Raw genomic sequence first — 15442 nt, forward strand, 5'->3', positions numbered from 1 at the left:
GCTGAAAAACAAGAAATACTTGCTTTCCAATCAAAGTATGAAACAGTTTCCTTTTAAAAATCATGAAAGTCATACCTAGATGCCTGCAGTCTGAGAAACACTGACATTAAGGAAAATGGTGCTCTGGAAGGTGGCAGAGATTGTCCTTTAATTTCTTGCCAAATGACCCTCCCCCCAAAGCTTTCTCTAGAGCCAGCCTCAGGCATTTCAGCTAGAAGCTGGAGCTCCTACTCAGTTATACCTCTGCCCACCTCAACCCCAGTGCAGGGACCCTCCTAGATGGGGGCCGGAAGACAACAGGCTTCTGATGAGCCCTGGGGCTCTGCAGCTCTGGGTCTCGGTCCTAATCAGAAGACCCCATAGCTCCTCACAGAGGACATAGGATACAGTGGGAATCGTCCTGCGTGTAAATGACCAAAGGCAAGAATGCCCAGCAAGGAGTCCCTTCCCTGAGCAGACTGAGCCTCCAGGTCCTGGACTGTGTTTCTCAGGCCCACTGGGGTCGCAGTCAGCTTGGAACCACCACGGGGTGTATGCAGGAGGCAGCGCACAGGCAGCCGCCAGGTTTCTGATGGCGATCAGAGCACCAAGAAGGGACTAATTTAAAAACCAAACAATGTAGTAATTGCCCCTGGTCACCCGGCTGCCTTGCTTTGGAAGGCCGCTGTTTCCGATTAGTGGGGCCTGGATCTGATGAGGACTAACAAAGTGTAACGAATGATCAAAGTGACAGTTACAACAGTGCGAGTGCCCAATGATTGATCTGGATGACATAATAATGGTAACCAATGAGGTGAGGCGGGTGGTGGTCCCCTCCAGGTAAGGATGGGGGTGGGCCCCTGGACAGGTCAGGACTTTTCTCTGTTTGGGGAAAAGAAGGTCATAGGGTGGAAGCCGAGGCACGTGGAAAGGATAGAATGAAGCGCTCACACCTGAAATTTTGGACGGACGGGAAGAAAATAGGTCCGCCTTGGCTGAGAAATGAGATCCTCGTTCAGAGATGGAGCTAAAGATCAGCGGTCCCGAATGTCACTACCCGACTATGAGGGCACTGCACAGAATCGTTTACTATGAGAAAACTCAGCTCTCTGCACATAATTTAAATTCTAAAGGGGCTTGTTTTCTGAAAAGCAGAGGAATTACCTCTTGAAAAACCAATAAAAGCAGGGTCTCAAATTGATATTTACATACCCATGTTCATAGCAGCACAATTCACAAAAGCCAAGAGGTGGAAGAAACCCCGCCGTCCACCGACAGACGAGTGGATAATAAAATGTGGTGTATTTACATACGATGGAATCTTATTCATCCTTAAAAAAGGGAAGGAAATCCCGTCACATGTTACAATGTGGATGAACCTCGAAGACATTCTGCTAAGTGAGATAAGCTAGACATAAAAAGACCAATAATGTATGACTCCATTTATAGGAAGTATCTGAAGTAGTCAAATTCATAGACACAGAAAGCAGAATGGTGGTAACCAGGGCCTGGGGAGAGGAGGAAAACGGGAGTTGTTGTTTAATGTGTATAGAGTTTCAGTTTTGCAAAATGAAAAAGTTGTGGAGATCTGTTTCACAACAATGTAAATATACTTAACACTACTGAACTGTACAATTAAAAATGGTTAAGTGGTAAATGTTATGATTTTTAAAAAGTAGAACCTGACAGATTTATTATCATTTGGATAAAAATAATTTTCCATATTATACATTTCCTGTTTTCTCAAGTAGTATGTGCCAAATCTATTATTTGACTGCTTTTATGGAAGTTCAAATATTGCACAGGGTGATAGAAGAGGGTTGACTCCAAAACCTGTTGGGGTGGATAGTGGTATTTGCCCCCAGACAAATGGCCCCAGAATGATGACTACCTGTAGTACTAAAGTCTGTGTCTTGTGGGTTTTATGCTGCTTTTGTTGTCAGGCTCTCAATTTTCACTTCTGGAGCCAGTCTCTTACCACCTCCAAATTTATCGAGGAACTGAGGAAATATGTTATTAGACACATTAATTCAAGTTTTGCATAAAATGAGGATTAAAAGATGCAGAATCGGGGACCAAAATGTCCTGCTAATCGCCTAAGCTTCAGTACCTGGTCTTGGGCACTCAATCCAGCTTTTCTCTTCTTGGGAGCCTGCTCTGCTTACCATTGCCCAGCTTCCCACAGGGTTTGGTATGGGCACTGCTGCCAGCTCCAGAATCGTGGATGGGGAAGGCAGGAGTTTATTATCAGCCCAGAAGTCACAGGCACAAATATTTCAACTCATTCTGATCAAAATTAAGAGACTCTGACTAATATAAATCCATCTTCTAAGAAGACTGACCAGCTTTCTTCATAGAATCAATGTTATTAATATTTCTAGTCTTTCATGCTACTTTGTTGCTTACTGAATAAGAAAAAAAATGTATCCCATCCGTAAAAAACAAAGATGGGTATTTTTAAAGAGTATATTCTCAAGAACTCTTCAGGTCTTCAGAGAAAAATGAGATGTCCTCTCATTCGTGACCCACTCTACTGATGGTTTTGCAGGCAGAGATCTTCTGTTGACTTTTACATTTTAGAAAGTTTGTCTGAAGCTCAAATGAAATGTGCTGCCTTACGGATGAGAGTCTTAGGACTCCAGGCGTCTCACATCATAGCTTTTGTATTCTGCTTCTGCTCCTGGGATGAAGGCATGTGCCTCCTGCTCATTTCCATCTGGAGGCTGCAGACACACACAGCGGAAGAAGGGGAAGGGGAAGAAGGGAGGCAGGACAAGAAATGGACAGCTGTGTCCCCACCGGCAGGGGATGTTGTCTCACCTCCCTCCCACATGAGCTCACTGAGGAGCCCCAGCTCTTTGCAGGAGGGCAGGCCAGCAGCCACAAGGACCAGGTGTGACCTCACCTCAGCACTCACTAGCTCTGCTCAACGTCCTCCACCTTTCTGAGCCCCCATTTTTCCATCTTTTAAATGGCATCGCCTTCCTGCTTTTCCTGCAAGTTTACCATAAAGATCCACTAAGCCATAGCTGTGAAAACAGGCTGCTAAGTGTTAGGTTCCTACGCAAATGTGAGGCCTTTTTGCTGATTACCATTTGGCAGATGCAAAGCCTTGTGCTGTTGACACAACTGTCCTTTGCAGCACTTGGCAGTTTGGGCTTTGCTGACAAACGGGGGGGAAAGGTGGGAACATTTGCCTCTAGCTTCAGTTTTAAAACAAAGTTGAAAAGGTTTTTCACAAAACTTGCCAAATGAGGTTGTCTCAGGGTTTGTATATCGCTCGTCCTCACCAGCCCACTTTCCCTGAGCATCTTCCGCGGGCTTCTCTCTCTGATCTCTCTTTCCACTCCAGCCTTCTTTCAAAACAAACCAATAGGTAAGCCAGCATAATTTCTCTTGTAATAATCCAACTGCAGTTTCCCGGAGACTGGCACATCTTGACAAAAAGACCTATTGCTCTGCAGCCTGTATTTCCGGAATCTCTCTGTCCAGCCTGGTCAGGGCCTGAAGCACCTCGTCTTGAATTAGAATCATGCGGTCACCCAGATCCCAAGGCCGACTCTGATGTCAGTTCAGGTGTTCCCTGAACAGCCTTTCATTGTCACACTATTTTCCTGACGGGTCTTGGAAAATCATTAGGAGTGACAAAATATTTTCCAGAGCTCCAAGATTTTTCTTCCTGGAGACTTTTAAACCTCTCTGAGCCTCCCTGTTCCATCAGTGCCCACCCTTTGGGGCTCCAAGCATATTCGAGTTAATTAGTTTTAATACTTTAACTGTTTAAATAGTTAACAGTAGAACTTAGACTTCGAACCACCCCCACCCTCCACCCCCCATAATTGCCTGTGTGTCTGAGGTTGTCAGATCAAGACGGAAAAATACCTCTAATTGTTTCCAGACAATACATGACGCTCTTACTCTGGGTGAGAATAAGTATAACTTACATTTTCACAAAGGATCTCAGGGAGGCCCATGGGAGATTCCTGCAAGCTGGGTTTCTTTGTACATTCCAGTCCACTGGAAAATAAAACCCAGTTTCAAAACTGTACCATGAGCTTTCGCTTCCCCTAGATTATTCCTAGATGAGTAGCTATAGCCAGTTTCATTTTTTTCAAACAAACATTTCTTTTCAGATCTTATTAGATTTTGATCTTGGCCTCATATGTCAGAAAGTAAATACCTTGGCCCAGAGGAAGTGACAACTGTTCCTTGCAATATGGCGCAAGCCGGAATCTTCTGTGCCCCATTCCAGCCCAACAAATAATCAGCATGGTATTTTTTTTTATTTTTTTTCTGTCTCGAGGTATCTCACCCTCCTCAAGAATTTTACCTCTGGGCCTGAAATTCTATCACTCAGAGAGATTCATTCATTTATATGTAGGAGATTCACTGGTTTTGATTCCCTAGTTTTCAGAAGTTGCACAATTTGAATACAGATGCAATTATTGACAGTTAATACCTTATGGTTTAGTCAAACTCTGATTAGCAAAATTTCCAAACTCTGTCAGAATGAAACTCTGGATTAGGACCAGGAAAAGGGAATCCTCAGGGAGGAAGAGAAGAAAGTTGAAAGAGAGGAGTCAGACCTATACTTATTCCCACCCTGTGTGTGCCAGGTGCTAAGATTCACGGCATGTAATCTTTATGACCTTCCAGGGAGGCCCATTTGAAAGAGGAGGAGACTGCGATCCAGAAGGCTGAGAACACTGCTCAGGATCACACAGAGAGTACTTACTTTACGTTAACCTTAGTGATTTTTCTATGTCAATATATGTAAATTCAATTTCAAATATTTTTCTTTCAATCAACCCATGGCTCTTGTGTTCAAAATTAAGCGTCTTTTGTTTTTTTTTCCTATAATGAATATTAAACTAATACAGGTATAAAGTTATAGTAGTACCCCCTTTTTCGATAGTTCATTTTCCACAGTTTCAGTTACCCACAGTGGTTCAAAAATATTAAATGGAAAATTCCAGAAATAAACAATTCATAAGCTTTACATTGGGCACTGCCCTGAGTAGTAAGATGAAATCTGGCACCGTGACACTTCGTCCTGCCAGAGACGTGACTCATCCCTTTGTCCAGAGTCTCCACACTGTACATGCTCCCCGCCCGGTAGTCACTTCGTTGCTGTCTGGGTTATCAGATCCACTGTCTTGGTATCGCAATGCTTGTGGTCATCACTCTTATTTAATAATGGCCCAAACCACAAGTGTAGTGATGCTGGTAATTTAGATATGCCAAAGAGAAGCCAGAGAAGCTGTAAAGTACTTCCTTTAAGAGAAAAGGTGAGTGCCGTACAGTACGATATGTTGAAAGAGAGAGACCACATTCACATGACTTTAATTGTTCTATGTTATTATCTTTGTTGTTAATCTCTTATTGTGCCTAATCTATAAACTAAACTTTATCACACACGTATGTATGGGAAGAGACATAGTGTATATAGGGTTCAGTACTATCCACGGTTTCAGGCATCCACTGGGGGTCTTGGAGCCTATCCCCTGGGGATAAGGGGGGACTATTGTACTATGTATTGAAGAAGTTATTATAAGTTCAATATTACATATATATATACTATATACTATATATAATATTGAATATATATTATGTAGAATGAAGAGGATTTATCTGTTTGCTACCTCATTAATTTATATGCCATACTCCCAGGAACAACAGCGCATTTAGGAAGCAGCCCCATGCTAAAGACCAGCAGTTCTTGTGAGCAAAAAGGGGCCAGAGCTTGTTGTTGTGAGTGAGCCCACTTGGGCCAGTGATAGACCAGCTCACAGCTAATTTGCTTCCCTGGTGCCTCCTGCGGAGCCAGGGGCAGGAGTAGCCAGTGGCTCAGCAGGCAGGGGAATCAGCCATGACCTGGGATCCACAGCCATGGTCTTTCATTGTGTTCTTTCAAAGAGTTATTATTTGATGGGAGAGAAGCTCATTTGTTTTTGAGGTGAGACTCAAGCAGTGGTTCTCCAAATCAAATTCGGGCACTAGGGCTCATCCCTGATGACATCTTCACTGATCATCAGAGAAAACATGGTCAGATTTCCATCCATCCTTTCTTGGAGAACACTGTAGATTTTGTTCTTGTTTTTTTTCTGTAATTATATCCCTTTGAAAGTGCGATTGTCCTTTTATATTTTAGGAAATAATGGGAGAGTTCATGGAAATTTGTGCTTTATTAAAACCCTTACTTGGGAAGAAAATGGCAGGCTGCATAACCATCTCTGTGCATATATGAGAATATTTCTTTAGCATGTCCACACATGTTCAAAAAGAAACATAGATAAGGGAACAGGGAATGTTCAATAAACCATGACAGAATCACATTATGGAATTAGGTCAAAAAGAATGAAATAGAGCTGCAATGATAAAGAAAAACCACCAAGTTTAAGAAAATAAAGAACCTGAAGTAGAATATGATGCCATCTATATAAGCAAACCATCCAAATTGTGTATTTCTATATGGACCCATGTATGTACGTAAATATGTAGAGAAAGTTCTGAAAGCTGTCATGGCAAACTGATAACAGTGGTTACTTTTTAGAAGACACTGAGATTAGATGGGTATCACCAGACTTTTGCTTTATCTATAGTCTGACATTTTTAAATAAGGATAATGTGTTTAGCTACTACTCAGTTCAATTGAGAATAAATTAAGAGTTTTAAAATTCCAAACCTTATGTCAGTTCCCTCTTTTGACTGTATGTATTATACTTGCTATTGTAGTTGTTGTTGTTATTATTATTATTATTATTGATATTTAATTTTACTAGTCATTGAAAGTCAGAATCTGGACATTTTTAAAAGAAGGACTCGTGGTCGCTCTTACCAAATATTGCAGTCAAGTCTTATGGGAATCAGAAAAGGCTGAGATGGAACCAGGGATGGTTTAAAGGTTACTCACCCAAACTTCCCACCAAATGATTGATACTAGAAATTCTAGATACTAGAACAGAGTCAAAACAAAGATTCAATAAACATGATAAAGTACACAAAAAGGTCATCTTTACTAATTATCAGCACAATAACCATGTATCTTAAAAGGGTAGTGTAAAAACCAGTTCAATATTTTAAGTGCAGTACCATGACTTTTATTCACATCATTTAAGTGAAGTAAACTTTAATTCCTTGAAACTCAGTGTTGCAATATTTCATGTATAATAAGAGTTTGCACACTTTTTCTGTTACCACTGTCCCTCCAAGATTCACCAAAGCACTAAGGTTATTGTCCCGCATTTGCATTTGGGAAAACCACGTTGAGCATTGGGCACTGATTTGAAAAGAATGCCTATGCTGCTTGTTAAAGTTTGCAGGATACACGCTAGAGAATCTGGCATATACTTCGTTTGTCTTTTCCCCTCACCATCCACTCAGCCCCTCAGACTTCTAAAGCAAATCCTCACCCTCAGCTCAGCCATAGCCTGAAAGGATCCAAGTTCAATTTTCAAGCATTTGTCTCTTACATCATCGTCAGCCCCGTATACTACACTTGGAATCGACATCAAGGTAAGCCTTAGGGAGAGATCAGATTTGTAGAACTGGAAACTTCAGGCCAATATGACAGCAGTTCCTTGGACATTCAATCCAAAGCCCCAGGTTGTGGGGGAAGAGGGGGCGAGCTGATGGATCAGTGCCAGAGACCAGCCTGTCTCTGGAGCTGCTCCAGGCCCTGATGCAACCAACAGCCATGGGCTTTGGTAAAGGACAAACATCTCTGCTGCTCGGCGTGCATCCTTCACTGCCTCTTACCTGGACCAGGGTCATGAGCTCTTGCACAGATGGGACAGTCATTTCCTTTCTTTGTAACCTCTCGATTGCAGATGATTTGGGGGATCCCTTTGTTCCCTTGGAGCTCAAACTCAGAGCCCCCAGAACACTATTGCTTTGACTCCTAGAAATCAAATTTTCACCCTTTTCTTTCTCTTTAAAACAGTTAGCTAGGTCTCTGATCCGACAGGGTGTGCAGAAGATCAGCTCACATCTACGTTACACGCCCTGTAAAGTCCAAAGCCCTCACTAAGACTTTTGTAAACTAGATGGTAAGATGATAGATTCATGTCTGGCCTCACTGTCTGCATTTGAAACAGGGCCTCACCATCTTGCGGCCTCATGATCTCAGGTGAGTTATTTAACCTCTTCCTGCCTTGATTTTCCTTTTTTTGTACAATAGATATAATAACAGTATCTCATAGGGTTATTATAAGGATTAAATGAGGAAATGGTTGTGGAGGATTTAATATAGGGCCAAACATAATAATTATTCTGTAAATGTTGGCTATTATTATTGGTATCATGGGAAGTCCTTGGTGACATCATAGCTATAACAAAGTAGTGGAATAAAAATGTCCATGTTGGTTCCCATGTATCTGACCAGAAAAGATAAATAGAATCAACAGCTAGCAAAGCCTTAAACTTAATGGTTTAAGCCCCACTGGCAGAATTCATAGTACCAATCAGTTGGCAGGAAGCCTGGGTGAGTAACGCTCTGGTTCCAGCTCAGCCTTTTCTGACTCCAGTCAGGCTAGAATACCGTATTTGGTGAGAGCGACCACAAGTCCTTCCTTTAAAATAATCAGCTGAAGATCCAGTGGCTGTCACATGGGATTTCCTCTAGTCCTGAACGAGCATGTCTGCCTGATGCCCATCCTTAGACCCAACAATGCTTCTTGCTCACCCACTCAAAACCATGGTGATGAACTCACTGCAGGGCTTCCATAGGACAGTTTGCAAGTCCTATCATGGCCTGTGCTATTCCAAGTTAGGTCTTATTTTTCTAGTGAGTATCCAAGTACCACGTAAGTAGGCAAGGTGCTGATAATACTAAGGGAAAACATCTAAAAGCGGCAATTCCAAATGGTCTTTCATTTTCTGAGTTGTGACCTCCAGTTAAAAAGCAATCTTCCAACTCCTGCTACTATGGTAATATTTGACTACAACCTCTGTAGTAGTCAACGGTTCAATTACATCAGATCAATAACTTTCCTACATTAATGTCTTCCTGTAACTTTTGGATCTTAAACCATCACACTATGGAGAGGAAGCCACGTAAATATTTGATAAGGGAATAAACAGTCTCCAGGTAAATTTAAAATTTCATCCCCCAAACCTTGTATGTATTCTCCGGGCATTTTATTAACTAAATGTAATAACTGATAGCAATAATACTATTACCCACGCGTCAGTGGATAGTATTTTGCATTGAGAGTGTAACAAGTCTCAGTTATATTACTCAGCTGCAGTTTATTTAAAAATAGAAACAAAAACTGGGAAAAGAAGGGACAGAGGACATAAACTTGTTTTTGGAATTGCAGAAGTATAAAAAAAATAAAATCACAAAGACTAAATTCATTCTTTACCCATTAAATATTTTTGGTATGTGGTCATTTATGCTAGGAAAATACTATAAGGATAATCATCTCGGTAAATTGACATTAGAACGCAGACTAATGGTCCTTGCATTTTGATAATTACAAATTTAGCTCACTGTCAAAGACAAGAAAAGGGAGGGGAGGAGAGAGAAGAGAGAAAGGGAAGGGAAGGGAAGGGAGGGGAGGGAAGACACAAAGCCCCATGGTTCTTCATGCATCATAAACAGAACCACTCTTGGTTCCCTCTCCTGGGGTCCTGGCATATCTGTGGGCAAATGGAGTTAGCCAAGAAGCAGCTGCTTGGGGAGAAGTTCGAGAGAGCTTGAACCAGTGAACTGAGATAGCCATATAGTGTCCTTTGTGGTAGGAGAAAGGCAGGGTGGAAGGAAAAGGAAAGAGGTGTGGGAAGGAGTCACACTCCAGCAAGAGTCCTAAAATTCTACATTTAAAGCAGGACGTTCAGGTCTTTATGAAGGCCAAACAATTTTAACTTTTTGCTTAACAGTTTTCATAATATTTAAAAATTTATACATATGGCCCGCGGGCCTCTAGTCATACTCTTGTCTCAGACCCCACACAACTTACAGGCAGGTCTGACCCTGGGTTAGCATTTTACACCTTATAAAGTCCCTTCATCCATAATGTCAGCAAATCCTCCCAGTTACCTCAATTCACAGAAAAAACGAAAAAATCAGTTGAGTCCCCAGGGGGTGGATGACATATCCCAAATCACACGGACAATAAGTAGTGCTGGTTTACCTGTTCTTGGCAGGAGGAACTCTAGATATGGCGTAAGTCAATCATGCTCACAGTGAGGTTGCTCATAATCGGGTCTGAAGTTTGGGTCTGTCATGCGGCTGGTGCAACACAAAAGTCTGGGGAGAGCCCCTGCTTTCGAGGTGTCCTGGTTGTGGGCAGAGAAGATGAGGGGGCCTGCAGAGGAACTGTGGAGGGCTATGTATGTGAAGCCCCAGACCTCTAAAGGAAGTCAGACTTTGAATATCAAATCCATCAATTAACATCATTGTTCTCCAGTGATTGGTAAATCTTCTGTCACTTAAGCAAGTGGTCTAACAATTTCTTAGTTGTTTGTATTCAATATTTATACATTAGGTTTAAAATCATCCTAAAGGGCAGATACTAAGGAAGAAAGCTAGGTTTCACGGTAGCCTCTCACCTTCTTTCTTGTTTAGAAAAGTACAAAAGATACAGGTTACTCTATAGAGCCCTGGGTAGGTGCCCAATCACACCTTGGGGCAAGGCAATGTTACTCATTACCAGGACTGTTGGAGAATCTGGTGGAGTTGAGTCCATCAAAGGAACTATAGAAGACTGATGCTCTTTCTTATGGGTCCAATGAGTTTGGAGACCTTAAAGAATTAAATTTAAGACAAAGATGGCTTACAGGGTACAAGAAGGAATAATATTGCTATTTAAAATCAATCAACCTTTTAGAGAGAAGAGTTTTTCTTTAGGAACATTGGAACAAAGATTGACCTTGCTGAGCTAAAAAAAATGTCATAGACTTTAAAAGATTTCCCAAGATCAATGATATATTTTTAAATCACTTTCCTTAAGCAAATCAGTCTTATAATATGGCAGAAGGAAACCTATAGAAGTCATTCCAAAAAGTGTCATCGTGGGTCAAGGATGAGCTCATAGTGGAGAATCAAGCAAACTCTCATTTTCATCAAATTAAAGTCTGAGTGTTCAGAGAACAAGGATTGAAATTGGACACCTGTGATGTCATTCCCAGGTCCTATAATGTCTCACCTATGTGCTCTTGTTTAGTGCTAAAATCTGCTTAGTTAAGTGTCATGCTCTTGAGACAAGATGCTTTCATTATGCTTTGCAGTTGATTGAAGTTGCTTAATCTAAGAGACCTGAGCAAGTTTTCTCCTAAAATCTTTTATTCACCTTTGCTCATATCTTAAATAGCCACCTTAGTTTTTTACATTTCTTTCCTCTTCCCCTCTGTCCTCTTACTCCTCTGCTTTCCATTTCATCTTCTCTACTTTTGTTCTCCTTGTTTGTCCAGGGCTTCTTTGCCCTCTTTCTGATATTTTAGCTGCTTGTGGAATTACCAAACTCGTCCTCCCGTTGCCCCCTGTTGTTTCCCATCTGGGGTTCACTGCAAAAAGCAGCCCTGCTGCCTGTGTTTCAAGATTTCTCTAGTCAGGTTGACCCTTCCCAGGTACTTCCATTTTATGGTTAGAAAATTCCTACCAAGAGTGGCTTCTCGGAGGCCATAGCTGACAAAGTCTGAGCCCAGATTTTTATATTGATGTCCACCTAACACACAGTTGGAAGCTCTTTCTCTGAACTCTACGAGTATTTATCATTTGCATCGTTCTTATGACAAAATGGCTTCCACTGATGATTTTAATAAGGATCTCAAGGGTGCCTGATCTTTACATTCATTCTTGGATTTTCTGTGTCCTGCAGACTTCACTGGCTCCTTAGCTGTGTGAAGGACCCCAGGCTATTTAGAAGAAATGATGCTGAGTACTTTGAGTACTTTCTTAGGTACTAGGATTGAGAGTCTCAAACTAGCACAGGGATTTGAAAACGATGGCAAAGCCTTGGTAAGAAAGGAAGTGATTGTAGGAGGAAAACAGCTTTCCCAAATGCAGGGCTAAGTTGAGGATTGTATGTCCTATCCTGGGACACAATGAAGTGGGGAGGAAGACCAGCTGAGAGAGGACCACTGGCCCAGTCTCGGGGGGAAAGATGACAAAGAAAAGGCAAACTGGGCGTACATCTAACACCCCAAAACTGCAATCATTAGATATTAATATCAAATACTTCCTGGTAGCCTACTATGTGTTACATTCAATATATGTCATCTCATTTAGTCTTCAGAAAGAGGTGGGTACCAATTTATTGGCTCCACTTTTTCCAGACATGGAAATTGAGGCTTATTTATTAATATTACTTTGCACAAAGTCACAGTAAGGAGATGGTGGGAGTGGGATTTTAACCCATGTATTTTGACTCCAAAGTCTAAGCTGGAAATCACTAACATTGATATTTAAGGATGGTTGAAATAGGTGCTACATGTAGAATCTTCTACTGAAGGCAAAGGAGAAATGACCGCACTTGGAGGAGCAACTGAGCCCAGACTGGGTGGACCCCTCAGCCTCAGCCTCCACAGAGATTGGCTGCAGCAAAACTGAGAGCATATGGGGAGCCAGAGCAGGGCCTGCGGTGGCTGTGGTGTGGGGTGTCTGGGAGAAGAGCTATAATGGTGGTGTTCCCAGCAGCAGCTGAGTTGCCCAGGGAAAGAGAGAGCCTTCACACAGCCCCACACAGGAGGAGAGTGGGAGCTGCCTTAGGGTGGCTGATGGCATGTTTGGGAGTCTTACTAACCAAACCAGACAGGAACAGGACTCAAATGTCTTTATTCTTCATCTCTGAATGTTGACAGAATATGTACCTTGTTTTTCCGGCTTCAGTGCGTAGGCAGGGAGGGCAGGAGTGAGCTTTCCACTTCTTTAACTCCCCACAATGAAGACCCAACACCAATTTATTTGCTTAGAGATTGCCCATTCACTCATGTTTTGGAAAGAATGCAACTCTGTGCATGCATTATTTCTGCCTGCTAGGAACTGGTACTCCAGAACAAAAGTTATCAGTCCTTTGGGCACAACCTTGAAGTATTCAATAATACCTTGAAGTATTATTCCAGGTGTGTGCATATGTGTGTCTGAGGAAGGAGAGAAATGTGGCATTTATTGCACACCTACTATGAGCCAGGCACCAGGCCAGACACACTACAAATGTTACCTCACTCCTCACACAACTGGATAAAGTAGAGAAAATTATTAGTATGTATTTTGTATAGATGCAAAAATTTAGAGGCTTGCACTCACAAAGTTAATGTAAGCCCAGGTAGTTCTGGCTCCAAAATCCATCTTCCCCCCATTTCACTGAAAGACTTGCCAAGTAGAGAACAGGTGTTTGTAGGATAAAGTCTTCCTGCTTTGGGTCTCCTTGAGTGGCTTTGCAAGCTCTGGCACCCCTACCCTGAGGAGAGGCTGCTGTCCATGGGGCAGGGAGAGAACAAATCCTGGGCAACATGAAGCAGATACAAACACACACGGTGGATGAAACAGGCACCCATGACTCAGTAGCCCCCTTTTCCATATCAAAGTAATCAGTACTCTTAGGATATGTTTTAACACGTACTCTCCTGCCCAGCAATTGGGTGGTTTTTCAAGACATCTTCAGCGGCTCCTTCTCCTTTTCATAAAGTGTGTTTGATGACTCTCTACACAGCTCCTTCCATCCTATGTCACGCCAGAGAGGGCTCCAGGCCATCTTCAGAGCCTGGCCCCAGTCATGCTACAGGATATCCTCAACATTCACAGAGGAAGAGAGAGAACTTTCTGTCCACAGAATTACATCATGGCCATAGAGCTTTCTCTGGAGCCCCTCAGCCTTGAACCGCATGCTACAGTAAAAGAAAAAGAAATTGGGGCAATAAATACACCAAGAAAAAAAGAGAGCTCTCTTCCTTGCATTGAGGAAAACTCCGAGGAAATATTAAACCAACTTCACGTAGCCTCTGTTTCTAACATCTTCACCAAAGAACTGTAGTCAGTGAGCCTAATGGAACTTGGGGTTTACAGCCAGCTGTGTTTGAAGACAGTGATACTCTATTTAGAGAGCCCAAGGGGAGATGCTGCCAAGTATACTTCCCATATGTGAAAAGTGAGGGGACGAGGAGTAAGGAGGAACCTCAAGAGGTCACCCAAGCCGCTCTCTGCTCCCAGGCAGCCCACGCTCCCTCTCTCCCTGCTTCGTCCCTTCAGCATCAGGACCCTGGTCGGAGCGCCAACAGCCTCACCTCACCGACTTCTGGTAAAGTGGCGTTAATCGTTAGCATGGGGGTACTCATCGCGAGCGTTCCTTGCCTTTCTCTTCTCTTTGCCTTCTCAAGGTGATCTTGAGCACCTCGGCTTCAGAATGTCCACCTCCTTCAGCCCTCGGAGGTCAGTCCTGCCATCTGAGGGAGACTCTTGGGCTTCCTGATAGAGACTTGGGTAAAAATGAGCAGGAGAAAAGGACCCCAGAAGTGTGTGAGGGTCAGGCCGGAGGGCCGTGGGGAAGCACTTTAGAAAGCACTGCAGCCTTCAGGAGCAATGGGTGGGGACGCAAAGGGGAAAATGTGAGAAGTGTTGGGGCCCCTGTTTCCCATTCACAGGGCATTTGAGAAGTACAAGTAGAGGACTTGATTTATTTTGAAATTACTTCTGATTGCATGGACTGTGTTCTTTCAGCCGTAACACTTCTCCAAGACCAAACCTCATGGGGCGTGACTTCATAAGCATTACGCTGGTGTTTCCAAAACTAGGTCTTGTGAGGTTGTGGGGAGTGTGACGGGCTCCACGGGGCCGGAGAGCAAGGAGTGCGCTGTACAGAGTGAGTAAGTCCGGTGTCTCAGTCATCACCAAAAGCACCAAATCGGCTTTTCAGCGATTTCTAGGCAACACGTTTTCATTTCTTTTTCTTTGAGGAGTGATGAAGAGGTCATGGAAATCTCTGAGGTAGGAAGTAAAGAAAGAATTAGAGAATGAAGAAAAGGTGTGCTTACTTAAAGCTGTTCTAATATGATGTCTTTTTTTTTTTAACTTGGACTCTCAGGTTTTAGAACTGAGAGGGACTTTAGATATCAGCCCCCTGACTTCTTATACTGTAATCACCATGTAACAAACAAGCCAGCGTGATGCAAGTGGCACAACTCCTGGTCTCTGGGAAAACCAGGACCCAGGCCCTGCTACTGACACAGTGGCATGCCACGCCTGTCACACAGGGGTCCTCCACCCTGCCTGGGGGCTTTGCACAATACTGATGCTGGGGTCTCACCTCAGAGAGCCTGATCTCCTCTGTCTGGGGTGCAGCCGGGACGTCAGGACTATACAAAGCTCCCAGGGGATCCTAAGGCTAGGCAGGAGAAGCCTGACATTGAAGCCCATTCCCAAGCGCTCCCTGTGGGGAATGCTGTGGACCGAATATTTGTGTCCTCCCCAGATTCAGAGGTTGAAACCCTAACTCCCAACATGATGGGATTAGAGGCCTTTGGG

Source organism: Rhinolophus sinicus, linkage group LG05, assembly GCF_036562045.2.
Source record: "Rhinolophus sinicus isolate RSC01 linkage group LG05, ASM3656204v1, whole genome shotgun sequence".
NCBI classification, from domain to species: Eukaryota; Metazoa; Chordata; class Mammalia; order Chiroptera; family Rhinolophidae; genus Rhinolophus; species Rhinolophus sinicus.